This window comes from Trematomus bernacchii, unplaced genomic scaffold, assembly GCF_902827165.1.
Source record: "Trematomus bernacchii unplaced genomic scaffold, fTreBer1.1, whole genome shotgun sequence".
Taxonomy (NCBI): domain Eukaryota; kingdom Metazoa; phylum Chordata; class Actinopteri; order Perciformes; family Nototheniidae; genus Trematomus; species Trematomus bernacchii.
Window position 1 is genome coordinate 3,402,833 of NW_022987821.1, and position 6,852 is coordinate 3,409,684.

Below are 6,852 nucleotides of genomic sequence, written 5' to 3' on the forward strand. Positions count from 1 at the left end.
AATTCAGAGAATCAGATCAGGCAGCTGCTGAAATCCTGCAGGACGGGAACAGAGCGCCATGTTTGGAGAAAAGCTTGTCACGGAGATGAGCTTCTCAGGCCCAACAGGAGTGTGTGTGAGCTGAGTGAGAGCAGGAAAGTATTTCACATTCTAAAAACACGTTGGAGAAAATGTACCTCCATTCAATCCACTAAATATTCCTTTAACACACAAGAGAATCATGATCAAAAAGGCTTTAATAGGACATCTTCTTCATGACATGCATTCTTCTTCCTTGGAGCCTGCATTACCCACAATGCAACTCTTGCAGGAAGTTGACATTGCAGGTGTGTTGTGCTAGCAGAAGCTAATGGAGCCTGCAGGGATGAGAAACATGCTGCAAAACTCACTTTTTAAAACTGTACACCTCTAGATTTCATTTATTATCAATCTTGTAGTCTTCAAGTGAATTTATCAGACTTTAAGCAGCTTTCTGGAGCCACAAAATGACTGTCCTCACATTCAATTGTTGCTTCTCGAGGCCTGTAAAGTGTCAAATGAGTGGAGAAGAGAAGATGTGGCTGATCTCAGAAGAGAAGAAAAGATGGATCCTCTGTGGACCCCCGCTGCCAGAGGAGTGAGACGGTACAGGTGAGTTTACCTGTCCCTCTAAAGTCCAGTGACCTACTTCCAGATTTGGAATAAACTGCAAACTTTTCTTTCATTAATAACAAAAAAACTTTACAAGAAAAAGGTCTTGTTTGATGTTAATCTAAATGAAATAAAGAGAGAACACTCATGGTAAACAACAGTCACTTTCTCATTTCTTGTCCTAATATAAATCAGATAATATTGAACAATCCATCACCATCTTTCCATACTTTAGTTTGCACAGTTACATCTGCATCAACTGAAAGAAATGAAGTTATTTCCATCAGCAGTAAAATGGTCCTCACTGTGTTTATGTATGTGAGTGGGTGTCAGCGTGACAGCGACCACACAGAGCTTATCACACACACACACACACACACACACACACACACACACACACACACACACACACACACACACACACCATATGGTGCAGGCTAAGCTCCGTCAGGTCATAACACAACGCTTCAAACTCCCAGAGATGCCGACTTCAGAGGGATTACTGCTGTCAGACTGCTCTTCCTCCAACGCTGACACAACCCTGTCCCTGAACACATCGCTACTGTCATCATCTGCAGAGTTAGGGACCAGTATTCATACACAACTCATCATTTCTTAACATTTAAATAAATTAAATTAAATACAATAAAATAAAAAATGTATAATAAAATATGATAACAATTATTAATTAATTAAAGAAAAGTACATTTAAAATAAATACATAAATAAATAAAAATAAAATAAATAGATGTTATGGCAGATATGGTAGATGCTGAGAAATGTTGCCAATAAACCCACATAATATGTAATTATTTAATAATAATAACACTTATTACAGGTTTTATATGCACTAAAACCTGTATAACACACTACAGGTAAGGGGACACCCCAAAGAGCCGAATTGGGCCCCTTTAACCTTTTAAAAAATACAAACTATGGTTATCAGTGTATTGCTTTAATCATCACAAGTAAATAAGACTTCTTAGAAGGTGTTGTTTTCCTTCCTCTGTTCGTAACCTCTCTCAAATTGAATGTAAATGATGTGTGGACTGATTACTGCCTGCATAAATCCTGAGGCAGATTGATTATTTGAGCAAACAGCTCCAGGATGAATGGGGGACCTTTTCAGAAACAGGAAGTGCTCTGCATGCCCCTCTCATGTGAGGACTTGAAACAGAAGCAGCGAGCTCATTATGATAATAGGACGCTGCCGGGGAGCTCTTTCCACCAGATTAAAAACCCCTTGATTAACCATCTGTCAGTCAGGCAGCCGTAAGCCCCTCCGAACCCTGACAGGGAAATCAGAATCAGCCGAGGAGCAACGCAACAAGTGACACGATGAGGAGAATACACATCACACTTAATACAAGGAGGAGGTTTCGAAGCCTCCAAACTCCAGTAAATACACAACTCTTCATTTTTCATACATTCTTCTACGTTCATTTCTTCAATTTCTCCGCTTAATCTCCTAGTTATTCAAAATCACATCAGGGAATATTATTGGGCCTTTCAAGTGTCAAGTCAAATGTTTTAGCATCCGTTTTATTGTCATTTTTCATTGCATTGTAAATATTTAGCATGTTTTTGCAGTCATATTTTCATTGTGGTTCTCCTATGCCTCGTAAGGGTCATTTCCCATCTGTCTGTCGTCATTTTGTGTTGTTTCGCATCTTTCTGTAGTAATTATGATCCGTTTTTTAAATTTTTTTTCATTGCATTGTCGATTTTTAGCATATTTTTGTTCTCGTTTGGTCATTTGGTGTCTCTTGGTGGTAGTTTAGCTTCTTTTTGTGGTCTTTTGATGTCCATTCTTCATGCTAGCAGCAACAGGCGGTTTCATTAAATACTAACCCCTTCATGTATAAACCTCCTCTTACAGTGAACACAGTGTTCGGTCCGGAGGTGAAACAGATATTTAACCTTTTTACGCAGCTCTAATTCTCATTTGGCCTCGCAGTGAGCTTCCATGCTTCACCAGCTCCCCTGTTAAATCACATTTAAAGGACTTGAGGAGTTTCAACACCCTCACACTCTCACACACACTCTCACACAGGTAACACTGAAAGTGACCGGCCTCGTGAAGCGGACGTCTCCATCAATCAGGAGCATAATTATGATGGATGGGGGGTGGGGGGGAGGGGGGGGAGGGCAAATGAAGGCCGAATAACATTTAGCCGAGCACAGTGAGGAGGTTTGAGATATTAATGGAGATAAAAGAGAGAGACGGGGTGAAGGCGCAGTTTTTTAACATCAGTTCATCATTAGGGCGTTCACAGGGAGCAGGCGAGGGTGAGCAGGCAGGGTGTGAGCAGGCAGGGTGTGAGTAGGCAGGGTGTGAGCAGGCAGGGTGTGAGCAGGCAGGGTGTGAGCAGGCAGGGTGTGAGCAGGCAGGGTGTGAGTAGGCAGTGTGTGAGCAGGCAGGGTGTGAGCAGGCAGGGTGTGAGCAGGCAGGGTGTGAGCAGGCAGGGTGTGAGCAGGCAGGGTGTGAGCAGGCAGTGTGTGAGCAGGCAGGGTGTGAGCAGGCAGGGTGTGAGCAGGCAGGGTGTGAGTAGGCAGTGTGTGAGCAGGCAGGGTGTGAGCAGGCAGGGTGTGAGCAGGCAGGGTGTGAGCAGGCAGGGTGAGCAGGCAGGGTGTGAGCAGGCAGGGTGTGAGCAGGCAGGGTGTGAGCAGGCAGGGTGTGAGCAGGCAGTGAACGCAAAATTCACTGTTTAAAAATGTAATTTGAAGCTGCGTTCTTGCACCTGCCTGCAAGAAGTTGTTTAAAAAGCATTTTAATATCCATAAACATTTGATTAGGGATGCTAAATAACTGCCAGCTATAGGCACTTCTCTCCAAGTGTTCCTATATAAGTCATGAATTGAAAGCCTCTTATGTCAACAGAGTTTGTAATGTATCCCATTGTCCCACTCTTTACCACAAAATCCCTCCCAACCCCACAATGTATCATAAAGAAGCGTCACACCAACACTTTACAATCTGTACAATATACCACACCCTCCCTTAAAGTCTTGCATGGTAACAGAGGAGTGAAAACAGCATTTAAGGTTATCCTGTGTATTTCAGGAACAACTCAAGAGTTAATTGAGTGTACAATATATTACTTGAAACCCCTCGTTCTCATCTGAATTTGTATAATCTTCCTTCCGAACCTCTTAAGGGTTACTGCAGTGATTAATGGTTTGCATTCATTTAAACATTTATCATCAGGAATTACCTGTAAAGCCTAAAAATGCTGCCTAAGGACAGAAGTTGCTGCAGATTCAGGTGTGTGTGTGTGTGTGCGTGCATGTGTGTGTGTGCGCGCGCATGTGTGTGTGTTTGCCTGGAGATACGGACAGCTAATCCATGGCCTTTTCCCGCTGCTGCACCTGAGAAAGTGATGAATAAGTAATTTGCAGGGAACAGGTTGTGCAGCCTGGAGTGTACGGAGGTAGAGCATGGACAGATGGAGCAGAGAGAAAAGGGAACGGTCTGGGGACGAGGACGAATAATAATACTGTGGGAAGAAGTATCCTGCTCCATAAGCAAAATAATAACCTTTCCTGCAACTTAAACATTGTGCAATACTGTTTTCTTTACTGTATGCATGTGAAATTGGCAGCATAATGCAGATTATTCACTTTTATTTTATCATTAAATCATTATTAAGTACTCAGATATTTTAAGGTAAAGTAGAAATACAAATATTTAATCTTTTATTGCACTTTTTAGATTGAACTTTCTTTACATAAATACTTAATCTTCTGGTATCTAATTCCCACCACTTTATTTTCCAAAGATTCCTGTTTTTGCATTCAGGCAGCGTCGGAAATCAACCAAATTCCTGCCGCTCTTCCCATAACGGACGCGGTTTACACGCAGACGCTCTGTTATTCTGATGCAAAGCGGGACGGGCTGATAGCGAGGGTCCTTGATAAAGCTGTGAATAGAGGGGGGGTCCTTTCTTAACATCCCACAGTTCCCATTCACAGCAGATGAATAGACGCGTCGGATCCAGTCTGAGCCCCCAATAAGAGCTGAACCTCAGGGCAGCAACGGCCAAGACAAGTTCTACTGAAAACATTTTTACAAACCCCCCTTCTCATTCAAATGCTTTTTGGAGGTTCAATTAAGCACCATTTTCTTGCAGGGAAATGGAGGATAATCTTGACAATTGTGATCGAAAACCAGATTATCCTGTCGAGATACAGCAACAACACGATATGCTATAAAAAAAATTCAAATCTACATACGTCAGGATTATAACTCTAAACTTTATCAGGCTGTGACCTACATTTCCCCTCTTATCTCAACAACAGCTGGAACCAGAGATAACTTGACTTTATAGTTTAATAATCAATAAACCAATCACATCTACTCATAATTGACTTTGAAAAAAAGCTTTAAAAGGAAAGAAAGGTTCATGATTATGCCTCTTGAACTTTAGAAAATATGTATTTTTTTGTGGTTTAATATCATACTTAAATAGATCTAGAGGAAATTCTCAAAACAAATCTACAAAGAAAGAGGTAACGTGAATATCCAGTCCACTCAATCAATTGTTTACTACATGCAAAGTCAAATCTTTAAAGTAGATGATTAAGATCTTCGGTCCGAAAGAGAAGCAGGACGTTTGACAAACTTTACGAAACACACAAACAAAGACATGACAGGCATCCTGCACGGTGCCGATCCAGTGGGTCGAGCTTGATGGATGAACCCTTCAGTTTATTTGATTTAGCCGCGGCCCCCCTCAGCTGCAGACGCTGAAAACGTGTGAGAAATCTTTTTCTAATCGGGCAGGTCCAAGGTGACCCGCGGGTCCCTTCAGAAGAGGCCTTACAGATATCCATCACCCCCCCCCCCCCCCCACTGACCCCTGACAGTGCAGAATGAGAGAGAGGAGGGCGGTGACATAAATCATAACGCTTTCTGAAGCTGTAGCATCCATCATGGGAAGAGAAGGTATGAAATAGAAAATAGAAAACTTTTTATATATATATCCCAAAGCTTCTGGGATGTTATTGAAGTACAACAGTTTAACATTTCCTGCAGCATTTGACCCATTTTACTTAATTTTTATTGCACTATTTCTTTATTTTATTTTGCATTAATTATTATTATTTTATTTTATTTCACCTTTTACCAATTTTACTTATTTTTAATTAATTAAAAATAATTAAATTATTCTTAATTTGTATTTAATTTATTTTTAATTTCCTGAATATATTTTATTTTGAACTGTCAAACACTAAACCATAGCTATTGATTTAAATTGAATTAAAGCATGAGCTGATCAGATATAAACTCAGAAATTAACATACAATTACAGGAAACATTTCATTGCAGGAAAAGAGATCAAAACAACGTGTCTTAAAGTAAAGGGGTTGTAGAATCTAAATCTGGTGATGCACACTGAAGCTGCACACACACCTGATTTAGTTTGTTGCATGATTAAGTAGGACAGTTGAATTCAATCTGTTAGAGGGGGTTCTCCTCTCCCAGCTGTTGCTCCAATTATCCGCCTTGTTGTAAACTTTGGTCGCTGCTTACAAAAGTTCCCCCAGGCATCGCTGAAGGGGAGCCGATCCTGCAGCATGTTGCAAAAGACTGGATGTATATCTTCCCTGAGTTGAGCAGGACGTTCTCTCATCATTTGTAATGTTTTTGAGGTCATTATATTCAGTAACTGTTTCCGAATGTTGGCTTTTGCTCATTTTAGATACCAAGCAGTTTGAAACTCTTGTCTTTTTTTTTAGTCGAGTGTCTGTAAGTCAAACTCATGATGCACAGAGGTCACGACCTTTGACTCAACCCTTAAAAATACAGTATGAAACAGCAAATATATGTGACTTCAAAGCCAAATCAGTCAGCTATTTCCCTCTCAAACACAACTGTCTTTAGTTCATCTTCACATGCAGGGAATCTTCTCTTCACTGCCTTTCGAAGCTTATTTTGAGACATTTTGTCTTCCTCCTGTCGTCTTTTCGCTGCGCTGTGTGCACTGACAGCAGCTTTATTCAGCGATTGAGTCAATGAGATGAAAGAGGAAGCTCTATTTGGCTAATGTGTGGAATAAAAAACACTCAAACTCCTTTTTATGCACTTTTGAATCTTGTGATTGTCATTTAAAGCGAATAAATATCCATCAGGTACCAAGGTGGTTAAAATATAATCAACTTTCTTAGATGAAATCACACCATTTTTGCATGAAAAGGACAAACCATTTCCAGATAAAGCTT